At 42.5% G+C, this 19,102-nt stretch overlaps 1 protein-coding gene across 1 annotated transcript in view; it reads right to left on the reverse strand.

The window, feature by feature from the left end:
- The window catches only part of RIMS3 (regulating synaptic membrane exocytosis 3), a 240,738-nt gene extending 227,224 nt beyond the window's left edge, over positions 1-13,514 (reverse strand). The window contains exon 1 of the mRNA XM_075336120.1: positions 13,246-13,514. The gene's annotated coding sequence lies outside the window, so the exon portion shown is untranslated. The remainder of the gene's footprint in view (positions 1-13,245) is intronic.
- Between the last annotated feature and the right edge of the window lie 5,588 nt (positions 13,515-19,102).

Below are 19,102 nucleotides of genomic sequence, written 5' to 3' on the forward strand. Positions count from 1 at the left end.
TAAACATCGGGTAACCAAGAAGCCCTGTCCTTGGTTACCCGATATTTACCTTTGATACCAGACTCAGCCGCTCTCACTGTCAGTGCCGGCTCCTGCTCTGTACACATGTAGCTGCAGGACACATCGGGTTAATTAACCCGATGTGTGCTGTAGCTAGGAGAGCAAGGAGCCAGCGCTAAGCAGTGTGCGCTGCTCCCTGCTCTCTGCACATTAGCTGCAGCACACATCGGGTAATTAACCCCATGTGTGCTGTAAGTAGGAGAGCAGGGAGCCAGCGCTCAGTGTGCGCTGCTCCCTGCTCTCTGCACGTGTGGCTGGTCACTGGTTGCTGGTGAGCTCACCAGCAACTCGTGTAGCCACGCTCCAGCGATCCCTGCCAGGTCAGGTTGCTGGTGGGATCGCTGGAGCGTCGCATTGTGACAGCTCACCAGCAACCTCCTAGCAACTTACCAGCGATCCCTATCGTTGTTGGGATCGCTGGTAAGTTGCTTAGTGTGACTGGACCTTTAAGCTCCAGAAGCAAGGACTAGGGGAAACTATATGCAACTAGGTAAGGAATTGGCTAAAAGATAGGAAACAAAGAGTAGTCATAAATGGTACATTCTCTAAATGGGCCATAGTCAGCAGTGGGGTGCCGCAGGGATCTGTGTTAGGACTGATTCTTTTTAATCTCTTTATCAATGACCTTGTGGATGGGATTCATAGTAAAGTGTCAGTCTTTGCTGATGACACCAAACTATGTAGGATACTAAAAACTGACCCTGATAGTACAATATTACAAAAGGATCTGGATAAGATGTCAGAATGGGCAGATACTTGGCAAATGAGATTTAATGTTGATAAATGTAAAGTAATGCACCTAGGACGGAGTAATCGTATAATTGCGTATACATTAAATGGAAGTAAACTCGGGACTACAGAACAGGAGAAGGACTTGGGTATTCTCATTACAAATAAGCTGAGCAGCAGCACTCAATGTCAGGCAGCAGCTGCTAAAGCAAACAAGATTTTAGGGTGTATAAAAAGGGAGATTAGATCCCGTGATCCCAACGTATTGTTACCCCTCTATAAATCACTTGTAAGGCCAGATCTGGAATACGGGATCCAGTTTTGGCCTCCACATTTTAATAAGGACATTCAGAAGCTAGACTCAGTTCAAAGGCGGGCAACTAGACCACTACAAGGAATGGAAGGCCTCCCATATGATGACAGGTTGAAAAAGTTAGATATGTTTAGCTTAGAAAAAAGACGTCTCAGAGGAGATCTCATTTATATGTATAAATACATGTGTGGTCAATATAAAGGACTGGCACATGACTTATTTCTTCCAAAGACAATACTAAGGACCAGGGGGCATTCACTGCGAGTGGAAGAAAAGCGATTCCGACACCTAAATAGGAAAGGGTTCTTTACAGTTAGAGCGGTCAGACTGTGGAATGCCCTACCACAAGAGGTAGTAATGGCAGATACTATAACAGCTTTTAAAATAGTGCTGGATGATTTCCTCACTACACACAACATTGTTGGTTATAAATGACTTAGTGACCAAATGTAGAACTGGTGGAGGAAGGTTGAACTAGATGGACCTAGGCCTTTTTTCAACCTATGTAACTAAGTAACTCTGGAAGCATGGTTAAAAAGCAATGTCTGACTTTCCTTTGTTCATTTTCATAGATTGTTTATTTATTATTACTTTTGTCAGATTCAAGTTATTTCTGTGACCAATGTGGGTTTTTCTTTCGCTAAACGAGGGGTACCAACAATTTTGACCACGTGCGTACATAGGTATATGATAATTTTTTACCTATTGTTTTTTTGGCATGTACGTAAAAATAATCTTCATAATAAATTGAGTCTCTTAGAGCCAGTATCGCCACTTAACTACATTAAAAAAATAATAATAATAATAATAATAAAAAACATTTGCAGGCATGTTATTACATAACATAACTTTTAATGATAAAATATTAGCAGGAATAAAATAGTAATGTATTACTATACTTATGTTTAACCCTCCCCATTTCTGATTTTCTTGTTCCAGACAAGGCAAACACAATGTCTCCCAGGAAATGAGCAGCGCTGTGCCTGGACTGTTATGGAGAACTGACCGCACTATAGTCGGAATACTCTCATTTGCTCACACAACAACATTCATTTGCCAAACAGCAGATTTCATCATTTTCAAATGAATTATGCAGAAGAATCTATGTCTTGTATCTACATGTTCAGCTTTCCCTTTGCATAGATGTTTTCCTGTCTGCTTGATGTCCTACAAATGATAAGTGGCCTAATAGTCACGGTATTGACCTCTGATGTCTAATTGACTTCTACTTGTCTAAATCAGGCTTCATGCAGACATCTTTTAAGCCTTCCATATTAGTTATCCCAATGTATACCTCCAACAGAAGGATTGGTCTTATGCCACAGTGTAGGTATACAGTGCAATCATCACCCATAGGGACACATTAGATGAAAAAAAATACGGTATACTGCTGATTTAGATGTTTGTAAACCCTATGTATATAAAAGCCAAGTTTGCTGTACTTAGCTATAGGGTTCCAAATAGATATTTTGAAGAATAAAATCCAGTCAGAGGCCAAAAGAGGCCCTAGGGATTCCTATGATTAAATGAAACCCTATAAATTCATTAAATGTTTTCCACATAATAGCCATAAAAGACATGACATACACATAAGAAAATGGACACCACTGACTTACAATTAGTGATGGGCGGACCAGGACTGTAAAAGTCCGGATCCATGCAGTTTCAAAGGTGCCCAAGTGTCCGAGAAATTAAAAAAAATTAAGGAAATATAAAAAAATAAGAATTAAGTGAGCGCTTCATATTTACCAAGGCTCCGGCGTGGCTGTAAACTGCTCCCACTCGGCTGTACGCTGCTCCTGCGGCCTCCCTGGGCTGCTCATCATTGCTCATACATATGCACTGATTTTCCTGCTTTCCCCGCCCACTGGCCGGCCTGGCCTCTGTGATTGGTTGCACTTAGATGCACCCGCAGCCTGTGTGACAACGTCTGACTGCAACTAATCACAGGCTCTGTCTGCGACTCAGAATCATGATTCATGAATCAGGAAAGCTCAGGATGAGCAGAGGAGGAGAAATCGCGGGCGCAGCTCATCCTGAGCCTGCTACTTCATGAATCATGAACCAGGAGGGCTCAGGATGAGCAGAGGAGGAGACATTGTGGACGCAGCTCATCCTGAGCTGAATTTTGAACACACCCCCTATCAAGTGACAAATTACGTCATACCTGGAAGGAGCCCATACATTCTAGCAACTATCTTTATTTTTAGTGCATGATCTAGATGCACACAGCCCCGGAAGTGAATGCGTGACCTGGAAGCAGCTTGCCACCATGACATGGAGCTTTGGTGAGTACACCGCTTGCGCTCCTATACCCCCATCTTGTCCACCAATATTTTTAATCCCCGGATTCTAGTTCCCATAGATTATATGGGTACCAGATTCCGGACCAGAACCAGATTTTTTTAAAAAAATAGCAGGGACCTGCTAGTCCTGTTTTTTTGCGGTTCCACCCAGCTCTACTTATAATGTGAACTCTGATGTAATGGAACCTAGTACCAGTGTGAACAGTGCCTTATAATGCTAGACCATAGCAGAAAAGTGCTAAAATATAATACAATGTATATTGGAACTGTGCATATGTAGATATGTAGAGAGTCTCCGGATAATATTCGTGGGCGAGGAATTAACTCTGGATGCCTCGGAAAGCTACATAAAAGAGCTGGTCCTGGCTGGGTGTGGGCTTGTGTGGGTTGTGGCCCACTTGTGCAAGCTGCATGTTGCCGCAGACATTGGATGGCCAGGAACAAATGACAGCTTGTTTTCACAAGGAGACCACCATTTCATTTCAAACAACGGTACTTTACTCAACAGCTCATTTTCACCTTCATACACCAGTTAGCGGTCACATTCCTTCCAGCATAAGTCAATTGTACAAGGCAAATCAAGACATTCTCAGTTCCTGCTGGGTTGTTTACAATCTTACTAGTCCTGTGAGTCCCAGCACAATCCAATCTAACGCTACTGTCTAATTTGAGTCACACCTTCTCTTCCAGGGGCTCCACTTCCAGTCCACATCTAGAGGAGAGGGCGAGTGGTTCTGTCACTATGGCCAGAGTATAGCCAAAAATGGGCTGGAAAAAATTGTCACCTTTCCAAAGTTGTGAGTAAACAACTTTGTTTCATGTATGTGATGCTCGTTCAAACTAACTTGTGGCAAGTAACAGGTGTGGGCAATATGAAAATCACACCTCAAACCAGATAACAAGGAGAGAAGTTGATTCAATCTTTGCATCTGTGTATGCCACACTTAGGATAGAGAACAGAAGAAGGAAAAGAGAACTGTCTGAGGACTTGAGAAACAAAATTCATGAAAAATATCAGCAATCTCAAGGTTACAAGTACATCTTCAGAGATCTTAATGTTCCTTGTCCACAGTGTACAACATAATAAAGAAGCTTACAACCTATGGCACTGTAGCTGATCTTCATGGACATGGAGGGCAGGGAACAATTGATGAAAGGTTGCAACGAAGGATAGTTCGGATAGTGGATAAGAAGCCCCAATCAAGTTCCAAAGAAGTTCAATCAGTCCTGCAGGATCAGAGAGCTTCAGTGTCAGTGCGAACTATCCATCAACATTTGAATTAAATTAACTATGGCAGGAGAACCAGGAGGACCCCACTGCTGACACAGAGACATAAAAAGCTACACTGCAGTTTGTCAAAAGGTACATGATTAAGCCAAAATCCTTCTGAGAAAGCGCCTTGTGCATAGATCAGACCAAGATAGAGCTTTTTGGTCAAGCACATCATTCTACTATTTACCGAAAATGGAATAAGGCATACAAAGTTTTGGAGTCATTTTGCTGCCTCTGGCGCTGGGTATCTTGACTGTGTGCAAGGCATCATGAAATCTGAAGATTTCCAAAGGTTTTTGAGTTGCAATGTAATGCCCAGTGTCAGAAAGCTGGGTATGCGTCCTACCGTATGTTATGGGTCTTACAACAGGTCATTGATCCCAGACATACTTCAAGAAGCATCCAGAAATAAATGCAAATGTACCGGGTTGCTCAGATCCGAGATCGTGGTGACTCGGGGGGCCCGGACCCAGCTCGGTGGACACTTGGATCAATGAAAAGGGGGTATATACAGGGGATACGTTTGTGACGCCACCTGTGGGTTGCGGTAATAAGAGTACCGTCGCTGCTGTAGGGAGTACCAGGGCAGATGGAGTGAAGCAGCCTGATGTTAGTCCCTCCACAGGTAGGGATGGCCCCGGGCTCAGGGGTGTTGGTGATTAGTTGGGAGCGCAGGGTGCAGGGGAGCGAGGTACTCACTTGGGTAGTCGTGGTGCAGGATGAGGATTATAAAATAGACACATACACGGCAGATAAACTAAGTTCTCTGTATGTCACAGTTGCTACGGGGGAGTCCCGTACAGGTGTCCGCTCCCACCGGTGTCATTTGATGGTCAATAATTTCTTGGGAGACAGATTTCATTTTCTGGAACAATTTCAAGAGCGCCAACACTTTCCGCCATGACTGCACATTACACTTTGCATTATCACATATCACAGGTTACATTGGACAGGCAAATATCACATTACATCAGACAGTACAATACAATCCACATTATAATCACAGTTCACGTGACACATTATTTGCAAAAGACGCTGGACACAATTCACATTACATTACAAGACAATTCAATAACGTGATTGGTGTCTTCAAGGGAAGAAACACAACGCACCTAGTCCACTACATTACACTGACTATATACACCACTGCGTGTGCTTGTGAGATTTATTACAAAAACCACAACTGCTTTATATGTATGGATTTTGGATGAAAATATATGGTATTGTACTTTATAATTTGTTTAGTAATACGACCACCAAAAACAGCAGCGATAAAGATAATAAGAAATAGAATTGTTTGCTACAGGAATCACAACCACTTTATCTTTGACTTGTCTCATTTCCACTCCTAGCGCAATTCCTGCTCTTTTCCACCTTGGTTGTATGTGTCCTATACGTCATTATTGGTGTGAAGGTGAGATGTTTCCATACCACGTTCCTCACGATCTCTTAATAGTTTTCTCTCTTCACCCACCACACCAACACTTTGTAAATCTGAACTGTGTGGGAAGCCTCACCTTGTGACTGCAATCCTTGTCTGCTAGCCTTATATTGCAGTACACAATACTGTAGACAATGGTCATGGCTAGAACTCAAAGAGTCTACAAAATGTGCCATGTATGCCAAGTGTACCATAGTTACAACGTTATGATGCCTCCATCAGAGATGGCTCTGAGGTCATTACAACTTCACATTTGTACATGGACCTCAGCCAGTTGCAGGATAAGGCTCTGTGCCCACGTAGCGTATTTTCATGCAGTTACGCTGCGTTCTGCACCGCAGCGTAACTGCATGCGTCCTGCGTCCCCAGCACAATCTATGAAGATTGTGCCTAATCCATGCCCATGTGGCGTATTAGAACGCAGTGCTTCGGCTGCTGACAAAGCGCTGCGTACTAAAAAGCAACATGTCACTTCTTTCATGTGCTTTGGATGCAGGTCCCGCTCTGTCTATGGGAGGGGCTGCATCCAGAGCGCATGAAATCGGCTTTTCATTGCGGACTGTTTCTGCAACGATTTGAAGCGCACGTGTGCTGATCAAATCCCTGCAGAAATTTCTGCAGGGACAGAACGCAACGTGGGCACATAGCCTAAGGGGTACTTTGCACGTTGCGACATCGCTACAGTGATATATCGCCGGGGTCAAATCGAAAGTGACGCACATCCGGCGCCAGTAACGATGTCACAACGTGTAAAGCCTAGATGCACCGATAAACGATCGAAAAAGCGTCGTAAATCGGTGATCTGTGTAGTGTCGGTCATTTCCATAATATCGCTGCAGCGACAGGTACGATGTTGTTCCTCGTTCCTGCGGCAGCACACATCGCTGTGTATGAAGCCGCAGGAGCGAGGAACATCTCCTTACCTGCATCCTGCCTGCAATGAGGAAGGAAGAAGGTGGGCGGGATGTTTACGTCCCGCTCATCTACGCCCCTCCGCTCCTATTGGCCACCAGCCATGTGACGTCGCTGTGACGCCGCACGACCCGCCCCCTTAGGAAGGAGGCGGGTCGCCAGCCAGAGCGACATCACAGGGCAGGTAAGTGCGTGTGAAACTGCCATAGCGATAATGTTCAATACGGCAGCTATCACAAGATATCGCATGTGCGACGGGGGCGGGAACTATCGCGCTCGGCATCGCTACCATCGGCTTGCGATGTCGTAGTGTGCAAAGTATCCCTTAGGCTCATTTCCACACCTTACAGTAAAAATTAACAACCTCCCTCAGGATTTTAAAGGTAAGCTGTTATTAGAAGAAGTGACTTATTTATTAAAACAGGTTTTTGCATTAAAGCACCACTCCAGCATTTATTTTCAAAGTTGAAGTGGTGCTTTAAAGGGAATCTATCACCAGATTTTTGTCCCTCATCTGAGAGCAGCATAATGTAGAGACATAGACCCTGATTCCAGCGATGTGACACTTACTGAGCTGTTTGCTGTCATTTTTATAAAATCAATGTTTTCTCTGCTGCAGATCTAGCAGTTATACACAGCTCATAAATATGCTGGACTACCTGGCAGCATGCCAAGTGGTCCTTTAATGATAATCTACTGCTGATTAATTAGTGATTTTATAAAAAAAAATACAGTAAGCAGTCTAGTAAGTGAAACACTGGTGGAATCAGAATCTCTGCCCCTATGTTATGCTACTCTCAGATTAGATGTTAAAAACCTGGTGACCAATTCCCTTTACATGTAAGTCCCCTATCCTGATCCTGTACTCTCCCCCTGGAGTTTTTACCTTCTTTCAACTTTGCTCCATCTTGTGCCCGTAAGTTCTAACTGGGCGGATGTCAGAAGTTCCATCACAAGCTATCAATACAACTCTATGAGAGCCAGAACTCTCATAGAGTTGTATTGCGTTGTGACCTCCGGCTCGCTCCATGAAACACTGGAGAAGTCGGTAGGTCATAAACTGGAGAAGACAGACCGGAGCGTTGGTGAAAACAAATGAAGACTTCAGAGGGTGAATATAAGACAGGGGGCAAGTGACTTAGATTTAAAGCACCATTCAAGCTGTGAAATAAAAAAAAAAAGCTGCTGGAGTGGTGCTTTAGGCTAAGTTCACATTTCCGTTGATTTGTATCAGTCACATGCGTCGCTTGACGCATGTGACTGATGCGCTGTTCAACGCTGTACAACGGATGACAAAGAACAGAATTCTTTGTCGGATTCCGTTGTGTGCGGGGGGCGGAGTTCGGGGGCAGAGCCGAGCGGGGGGCGGGGCCAGGCGCTGAGGATGTCAGTGGAAGTGCTGCGGTCTGCATGGCTGGGGACAGGTGAGTGTATCTGTGAGTGAGTGAGTGTGTGTATGTGCATGTATGTATGTATGTATGTATGTATGTATGTATGTATGTATGTGTGTGCACATGCAAAGTGTGGGAGGGGGCGGAGCCGAGCGGGGGGCGGGGCCAGGCACTGAGGATGTCAGTGTAAGTGCTGCGGTCTGCATGGCTGGGGACAGGTGAGTGTATGTGTGAGTGTGTGTATGTGCATGTATGTATGTATGTATGTGTGTGTGTGCACATGCAAAGTGCGGGAAGGGGCGGAGCCGAGCAGGGGCGGGGCCAGACGAGGGTGTCAGTGCTTGTCTGCATGGCTGGGGACAGGTGTGTGTGTGTGTGTGTGTGTACATACATGTGCGGAGTGCGGGAGGGGGCGGGGCCGAGCGGGGAAGTGTCGGCCTCCCTGCACACGTAACCAGCCTAAATATCGGGTAACAGCAAAGCACCCGATGTTTACCTTGGTTACCCGATATTTACCTTGGTTACGGGCCTACACCGCTTATCGCTGGCTCCTTGCACCGTAACCAGGGTAAATATCGGGTAACCAACCAAAGCTGGTGACGTGTGCAGGGAGCCAGAGAGCATGCGCAGCGAAATCCGACGGATCTCGCTGCTCAAAAAACGTTACATGCTGCGTTCCTCCCGCCCGGCGGTCAGTCGTTCCACGACTGATCAGTCGGGCGGAGGGTGCAACGCAGCATCATCAGTCACAATCCGCTGCTCATACAAGTCTATGGGAGCAGCGGAATCCGCTAAACGGATTCCGCTGTTTACAAGAGCAGCGGATTGTGACTGATAGATTTTAGCGGAAATGTGAACTTAGCCTTAAATGTATTTTCTTTTCACAGTTTGACAATGCTTTTGCCTTCTTTTTAAAAATAAAATAATAAATCTTGACAAAATTTCACATTAGGCACTAGGGCTTTTTAGACTCTAACTTCCTGTTGTTTCAGGAAACAATACATGTACACAGCCAGTATGTTCATCACCTTAACCTATCTTTTTTTATACTAATGAGTCATTGTGAAGGGAAGGCATCAAGGGAAGACATCCCCCATTGTGAATGGTGTATCCTGAGTTATTAGCTGTGTATTGAGGTGTTGTCATTATAATCCTGCCTCTGCCAGTATATAGTATCCTGAAGGAACAGGAATTATAAGTCTATAAGAAAGCCACTGAGGCCAGTGTGAAAATTACAAGATTATTATTTTTTTTTTTAATAAGATCAGGATATCAAAGTTTTAAAAATACACGTAACACAAAAACGTGATTAAACAATAGGTCACTTTCTGAAGATAGCTTCCTTGTAATGGGACTATACTGCTGTGTAATATTACTAGAAAGTATATTGAAAAGAAACGGTCGCAATTCTTACATAATAGAAAAAGGAGACGTAACTATTAGGGATGATCAAATACCTCAAATATTCGGCTTCGCGATGAATAGGTCGCCACTATGCGAATATTCGATGCGCAATGTAAGTATATGGGAAGCCAGGTCCGAATAGTTGTTATTCAGGTTTCCCATAGACTTACATTGCGCATCGAATATTCGCGAATAGTCGAATAGCGGTGATTTATTCGGCAAATATTCGTGAAGCAGAATATTTGAGGTATTCGATCATCGCTAGTAACTATCAATATATGCTATAGCCAGGGTGCATTCGCAATTGCATAGATTATTATATTTGTTTATTTTGCTTTTTTTTGCATTTATGTCCAATACTATTTTGACAATCAGATAGGCATATCTGGTAGGGCAGTTGGGTTATGTATTGCTGAGGGCACAGGTGATAATTTAGTGCCTTGGGCATCACCAACTGTTGCCTACAGGCCGTCAGAGATAAGCAGCAACAGAGTAACCTGCATTAAATCCGAGCCACTGCGGAGCAACACTGCTGACAATTGACACCAAAGAATCTCAGCAACCCTATGGACATCTGGCAGTGATATATTCAGTAAAAGGTATGGCGGTATATGTATCTCATCACCATTTCGAGTCCAGGCTGTCAGGAATGACAGCACCTCAAACCCAGCACCGGATCAGGACTTTTTCTCTTCTCGCCCGAGTTTTTCTATAGAACAACAGTAATGAGCTTCTTACGTATTACAAAACCCCCAAAGGACCAATGAGTAATCCAGTCTGTTCCCTGCTGAAATATTTATGCATAGCATCCCTATAGTTTATCAATACAAGGAAAAGAAATCCTATATGCACTATATCAAAGGCATCAATTATGCCTGAAGGAACAAAATATATGTAATAAATTCCACACATAGGATAAAAGACTGTGTTTGAAAACACAGGCATTTTAGGGTGAAGGTGTGACCCTTTGTGCTGCACCGCAGGAGACACTTGTCACCGCTCATACAGATCACACGTATATTGTATGGCTGCCCAATGTTTTACATGTCAGATGAAAGGTGGCATCTACAGAGCATTGTCCTTTCCGCTCTCCAGCTATCAGGGTCTTTACTGTAGAAGATCACCGGTGAGTAATGGTAGCACCGATAAGACGCAATCTGTCATGATCACACACAATGAAGAAGGCTTATTACTGACAAACAATGGATCAATAATCATTCTGCCCATAGCCGCTGGCTACAGCTCCAGTCCCTGGGAGGTTGCACGCATTTTGGGAAGGCTAGATGTGACAGTCTGCCACCCCCCGTCTTCTTGTATACCATATCATGTGATCCAGGCACTGCTGCAGTTTACATATCAGTATTCAGTATGCAGCACTCATGTATCCTACCTGCCCGGAGATGAAAGTGTGAACATGGTGCAGAAATAGTCACAATGGCTATCATGACCGGATTACACGATGACCTGTAGATTCTCAACCCTGGCATGAAGGAGTCAAGATGAAACACATTATTGAGCAGGTTTGTAGGGTGATGACAATAAGACGGTATACAAGGCACGTTCTATGTATTATTAGCCCTGGCACATTGCTGTGACTCACTGCTGGGGTGTTCAACAAGGGGTCATGGTGTTTTAAGGCCCTGCAAAATGAGGAGATGTGATTAATTTTTCTAGCTCTATCTAAGGGATCAATGAAATTGAGCAAGTCTATGTACTATTGATAGGAAGCTACTGTGAGACCAATTATACAGGCGTCTCACAAGCTATGGGGGATTAGAAGGAGAAAGAAGGTGAGGGGGCATTCATTATTAACAGTTCCATCCGGATACAAAGTGGCCTCACATAGTTAGCACCAGTTTCATTTAACACATACTCTATGCGTCCTGCGGGTTTGTCAATATAGACAAAGGCAGAATGTGCACAAGAAACTTTCAAGTTCATTATATCTATCTATCTATCTATCTATCTATCTATATATATATATACATACATGTATATATATATATATCCTCTCCTAGGCCATATGTAAGAGCTGGAGATGACCTAGGGGTAATGATCAAGGGTGTATTAGCAACAGTGAAATGTTAGTCTGGCATGAGTATGTCAGGATGTAGTGACAGTGTCGTTTCAGCCATTGTAAAAATGAAACAACATGAGAGTATTTGTAGTGAATAAAGGAAAATGCATGAAAATAATAGCACACACACACACACACACACACACACACACACAGACACTCACTATATATATAGTGTATATAAGAAGAAACAACACAAACTATTAAAATTAACACACCTATAAACATACACACATACAACATATATATGTATATATATATATGCATATATACACATACAGCATATATATATATATATATATATATGTATATATATATATATATATAGTGTATACATGTGCATATATACACACAGTATATAAAGACACGCACACATATAAACATACAGCCACAGTATATACTGTACAGACATATATACATATACATACTTGCAGTGTATACATGCATAATATATAAATACATAGAGTATATACTACTGACATATACACACATACAGTGTATACAGATATATATATATACACATACAGTGTATACATAGAGATATATACACATACAGTGTATACATACATAGACATACATTCACATATGCAGTGTATATATACAGACATATACACATTCACACATACTGTATACACATACACATATAAACACATACACACATTGTATACATACATAGACAGATACAGTACACACACGCAGCCATATATACACATACACACATACAGTGTATACATAGCCATCTATACACATAAACATGCAGTATATACTGTATATATAGACATATACACACATACAGTATACTTTTTTTATATATATATATATATATATATATATATATATATATATACATAGACATATACAGTACACACAGACAGACATATATACACACATACAGTACAGTACAGATATATACACATAAACATGCAGAATATATATATATATATATATATATATATATATATATACATATACACACACACAGATACACCTACAGTGTATACATAGACATATATATATATATATATATATATATATATATATATATATATATATATATATATACACAACCACACTTGCAGTATGCACACACACACACACAGATACACCTACAGTGTATACATAGACACATATATATATATATATATATATATATATACACAACCACACTTGCAGTATGCACACACACACACACACTTATATACACATATACAGTATACACATAGTGTATATACACACACACACACAGTGTATACATACACAGACAGATAAATCGCAGAGGTGCCTTGTTTGCAGGCAGATTAGTATAGCAGTCCTGGCATTTTGCAGCCACGCTTCTTACCAGCTGGCAGGCAGAGTCTTGGTGCCAGGGAGGCGTGGAGAAGAACTGGCTGAAGAAGAAGACGAACAGATGACCCAACTTTGCCTGTTTCCCTCCCTTTCCCCAGCGAGCAGACAAGAGGCTGCTGTGGGCATGGAAGGAGGGCTGCAGCATGGAGCAGGGCAGTACCAAGGCTGCAAGAGACAGCAAGTGAGAGACAGAAAGGAGACAGAAGCACAAGGAGCTCTTAATCTTGAAGGGTTTCTGGAGAGATACTGAGGGAGCGCCTGCAAGATTGGTTGCTAAAGCGTCTCCATGGCAACCGTGCTGACCCACTTCTGCAGTAGCCAAATGCTGGGATGGAGATGCCTCATTAACCACATCATTGCTGTAGCAACCCTTAATACAGGCTGCGGTCCTTAGCCAGGCAGAGAGGGGTTAATGAAGTTAACTAGTAGAATTTATCAAGTGATTTGCCCTAACCTCAGAGGGGCATGGTGCCACCCTGGAGGTGACGTCTTATTTACTGGTTCCTTAGTTACTAGACATACATTACTGTTTGTTGATGCCTTAGTAACTACGTAGAACTTAAATTTGAATAGTAATTTCCAAAATAGCAAGTGACTCCCTATCCATAGGACGGCGTATAACATAGTGATCACTGGGGGCCGACAGCTGAGACTCCCATAGACCCTGAGGACCGGCCTCTGCAGAGCCCCATCTTGAATGGAGCAGAGTTGTTGCGCTCCATTCATCGTTTTTTGGACGGAAGAAAAAAGCTGAGATTAGTTATCCCCTATTCTAGATGGGGGAACAATTCTATTCTGGGAATAACCCTTTAACTGAGGTGCCCCCTAGAACCAGACAACATTGGCACAAAGTGGGCAACCCAGAGTCTTATAGAGTTTAAAGGGTAATTCTGATCTCCAACATCCTATCCCAATATGTAGTAGGTGTAGTAATAATAATAATAATAATAATAATAATAATAATAGCAAACACCTACAATTAGAAATGTAGTATAGTTCTCCTGATATAGCCATGTCTCTTACCTCATGTGCAGGGCATTGCAGCTTAGGGATCCATGGTTATGACCACTCATATAGTAACAGTTACTTGCCATTGGTAGAAAGGCATGTAAAAAGGGTTAATTAATTTTGGTACACAGTTCTCACACTTTCAACCCTATTGTATATAAATCATCTCGCTCCATGTTTACCTATTTTAATTTGTTGCATGAATATTGGCATCAAAGCTTGCAGGTCACCATCATTTACTCATCTGAATACATACAAGTACATCTTAATAAATTAGAATATCCTCAAAAAGTTAATTTATTTCAGGAATTCAATACAAAAGGGGAAATGCATAGAATATATAGTATTACACACAGAGTGATCTATTTCATGTGTTTATTTCTGTTAATGCTGATGATTATGGCTTATAGCCAATGAAAACCCCATCCTGCTATATACCCCCATACTGCTATATACCCCATCCTGCTATATACCCCCATCCTGCTATATACCCCCATCCTGCTATATACCCCCATGCTGCTATATGGCCTGTATCCTGTGGCACACAAAAAAATTAACGTTTATACTCACCTTACCTTACTCCCTGCAACATCACTCCTCCTCCCGTCTGTGCCAGCAGCAGCGCCGCTGAGTGGAGCTGGCCACGATCCCTGCAGCATCACGATGTCCTCCTGTCTGTACCGGCCGCTGCTGCGTGTGGACACTTGAGCACAGCGATGACGTCATCGCTGTGTACACCACTAGTCTCCACACACAGCCGGCAGACAGGAGGACGGGGCAATGCTGCAGGGATCATGGCCGGTGAATATACTGATTCACTGCACCCCGCGCTGATGATGATGTGCGGGGAGCAGTGAATACAGCCGCACATGATCACTCCAGGCTGTAGTTGCCAGGGGTGATCATGCGGGTCGGCTGTTTACTATGCCCCCGCCCATCATACCGCCCACCTGTCAGTGCCGGCTTCAGCGCTGAGAGATGATGGGCGGGAGGATGGGCGTGCATATTAAATGAGCGGGCGCACGTGGTCACGGCAGGCTGCTACAGCCTGCTTGTGCCCTCGATGACCCGCGCCACCACAGCACCCTCATTCCTCGCAGCCCTACATTCAGACTATAAGAGGCACCCCCCCACTTTCCCCCAACATTTGGGGGAAAAAAAGTGTGTCTTATAGTCTGAAAAATACGGTAGGTTATAAAAAAATAGTCCAAGCTCTGAACTACTCACTGAGCTTAATCTATCATCCAAAAATAGAAGTATCATAGAACTGCAAACTAACCTAAATATGACTGTCTACTTACACTGACATCCCAAGCAAGAAGAGCACTAGTTAGATAAGCAGCCAAGAGGCCCATTGTCACTCTGGAGACGCTGTAGAGATCCAGAGCCAGAGCTCAGGTGAAGGAATCTGTCCACAGGACACCTATTAGTCGTATACTTAATAAATCTGGACTTTATGTAAGAGTGGCAAGAGGAAAGACATTTTTTAATAGAAGCCATAAGAAGTCCCATTTTCAGTTTTGAAAAAGCCATGCTGGAGACCCAGATAGCACATGGGCAAAGGTGCTCTGGTTAGATGAGACCAAAGTAGAAGTTTTTGAGCTAAATGTAAAATGCTATGTGTGATGGGAAACTAACACTGCACATCACCCTGAAAACACCATACCTACTGTCAAGCATGGTGGTGGCAGCATCATGTTGTGGGAAGGTTTTTCTTCAGCAGGAAGAGGGAAGCTGGTCAGAGCTGATGGGAAGATGGAGCTAAATTCAGGGCAATCCTGGAGGAAAACCTGTTGGAGCCTGCAAAAAAACTTGAAACTGAGACGTCCACCTCATGAATCAAAACAAATGTCCTTATTAAATATACAGTATATGTTCCACTAAATGGCCATAATGCAGCTGTTCCTTCAAGCTGGCAAAAAAGTAAAAAATTATAGCTAAACGGCCCATCAGATCATTTTCTTTATAATCTTTATCAATTTATAAGTATACAATAAAATACTAGATTGGATCCACTACTGGGATACACCTGCTCTTTCTATTTTTTTGTTTTCTTGTGTGCATTGCCATCTCCTGATGACCCTGAGAAAAAGAAATGCAGTACAAGTGTAGGGCATTATCCACATAGGGATAGTTATGGACTGCCCTTGTTAGATTCTGGGGTTAACAGGGTCCTCATAGAAAATAGGGTTAACCCATTTGTTTTCCCCTCCTGACTTGAATGGATGATTCTCAACAAAGCTGGACGCGTCTGTTTGAGGATCGTACGTCCTCGTTCTTTGACATCTGGTTCAGATCGTTTCAAGTTAATGTTTATTTTGATGTTATGTCCCACACATTTTTTCACTTATAGGCTGGGATCACACTAGCATATAGCTTCCGATGTGAGAGCTAATGCGAAAATCAGAGAAAAGGTGAGAAGAAGGGGAGCTTAAGTTCTCCATCTTCTCCATTCTCTGTCTCTGCGTATATAGCCCTGCACTTGGTTGTCATCCGAGTGCAGTCCGATGGTTCACAAGCACCCACTTGTATGGGTGCACGTGATCCGAAATACACTACCAATTGCATCATACTGCAATTATTTTCTCATGTCAAATCAGCATGAGAAAAATATTGCATATTTGCTCTGCCTCATTGATTAACATTGGTCCGAATACAATGAGAGATTTTTCCACATTTAACTCGCCCAATTTAAATGCTAATGGGAGCGATCCCATACTGGCATAAGGAATATTTTGATAGGGGACCTTTCTCAGCTGCCTTATTCATGGTAGGCTGTATTGCTTCATCCATTTATAGTGAATTTTGGTGTTCTGCATATAGCTTTCACTGTGGATTACTTTTATAGATCAATTTACCTATGTATATGGATATTTTTAATTCTGTGATACTCCATTTTTAAATTTGGTTTAAATTAAGTTTTATTATGTCCCATATTGCTGACCTATTATATTATCATTCAAGATGCAGCAACGACACTGGAAGTCAATAGGAGAATAGCTATCGGTAAATCAACAATGAAGTCATTGGACAAGGTCCGCAAATCAAGGAACATTTCACTGATGACGAAGACATGGCTCATACATAGTCTGGTCTTTTCTGTAGTCATATATGGATGCAAAACTTGGACGATGAAGAAACAAGACAGAAGAAGAATTAACACTTTTGAAATGTGGTGCTGGAGAAGGATGCTATCGATACCATGGATGGCAAAAAGAAGAAACAAATCAATTTTGGAGCAAATCAAGCCAGACGTCACTTGAAGCTAGGATCACCAAGCTACGACTTGCCTACTTTGGACACATCTCATGAAGAGACCAATTACTGGAGAAGAATATTATAGTTGGAAGAATAGAAGGAATAAGGTGAAGAGGAAGACCAGCAATCTTGATGCAAATACAAAAACAGCGGAGAAGACCCTGGTGGACCTATCTAGGCTTGCACAAGCTTCCTACAGAGTTTTCATCCATCAATCATCAAGTAGTCGTAGCTAGAGATCGAGCTGAAGGCCTTTAAATAAATAATAAATAATTTTACATCAGTATTTTTAAGCCATAATCAGGAGTAAAACAAAGTTTAATAGAAACACGAGCACCACATCTGCATTTTCACCAGATACTGAACATGTGAACATGGCTTAAAAGACCCAACATTACAGATTTTGCGTTGTTAAAAATTTTGGGTATTATAATCCTATAATGTTTCCAAGTTTTATTAGATACAGTACAGACCAAAAGTTTGGACACACCTTCTCATTCAAAGAGTTTTCTTTATTTTCAGGACTCTGAAAATTGTAGATTCACATTGGAGGCATCAAAACTATACATTAAAACATGTGGAATGAAATACTTAAAAAAGTGTGAAACAACTGAAAATATGTCTTATATTCTAGGTTCTTCAAAGTAGTCACCTTTTGCTTTCATTACTGCTTTGTACACTCTTGGCATTCCCTTAATGAGCTTCAAGAAGTAGTCACTGGAAATGGTTTTCCAACAGTCTTGAAGGAGTTCCCAGAGATGCTTAGCACTTATTGGCACTTTTGCCTTCACTCTGCGGTCCAGCTCACCCCAAACCATCTCGATTGGGTTCAGGTCTGGTGACTGTGGAGGCCAGGTCATCTGGCGTAGCACCCCATCACTTCCTCTTGGTCAAATAGCCCTTACACAAAAAGGAGGTGTGTTTGGGGTCATTGTCCTGTTGAAAAATAAATCATGGTCCAACTAAACGCAAACCGGATGGAATAGTACACCGCTGCAAGATGCTCAGGTAGCCATGCTGGTTCTGTATGCCTTCAATTTTGAATAAATCCCCAACAGTGTCACCAGCAAAGCACCCCCACACCATCACACCTCCTCCTCCATGCTTCACGGTGGGAACCAGCCATGTAGAGTCCATCCATTCACCTTTTCTACAAAGACACGGTGGTTGGATCCAAAGATCTCAAATTTGGACTCATCAGACCAAAGCACAGATTTCCACTGGTCTAATGTCCGTTCCTTGTGTTCTTTAGCCCAAACAAGTCTCTTCTGTTTGTTTCCTGTCCTTAGCAGTGGTTTCCTAGCAGCTATTTTACCATGAAGGCCTGCTGCACAAAGTCTCCTCTTAACAGTTGTTCTAGAGATGAGAAGGTGTGTCCAAACTTTTGGTCTGTGCTGTATATGATAAAAAACAGGGGAAGGCAATGCTTGCAATACAGATCTGCAACCCTGTTTTAACAGCAGAGATGAGAAGAACTCAAATCTTTGTCATTAGAAGGCGTTGTCTGGGTTACATTTTTTTGTCCGTAGGGTTCCAGCTTCTTATAGACAGGCTAATGCCTGTCAATGGCTATAGCTCACAGG

Source organism: Anomaloglossus baeobatrachus, chromosome 2, assembly GCF_048569485.1.
Source record: "Anomaloglossus baeobatrachus isolate aAnoBae1 chromosome 2, aAnoBae1.hap1, whole genome shotgun sequence".
In the NCBI taxonomy this organism is placed as follows: Eukaryota; Metazoa; Chordata; class Amphibia; order Anura; family Aromobatidae; genus Anomaloglossus; species Anomaloglossus baeobatrachus.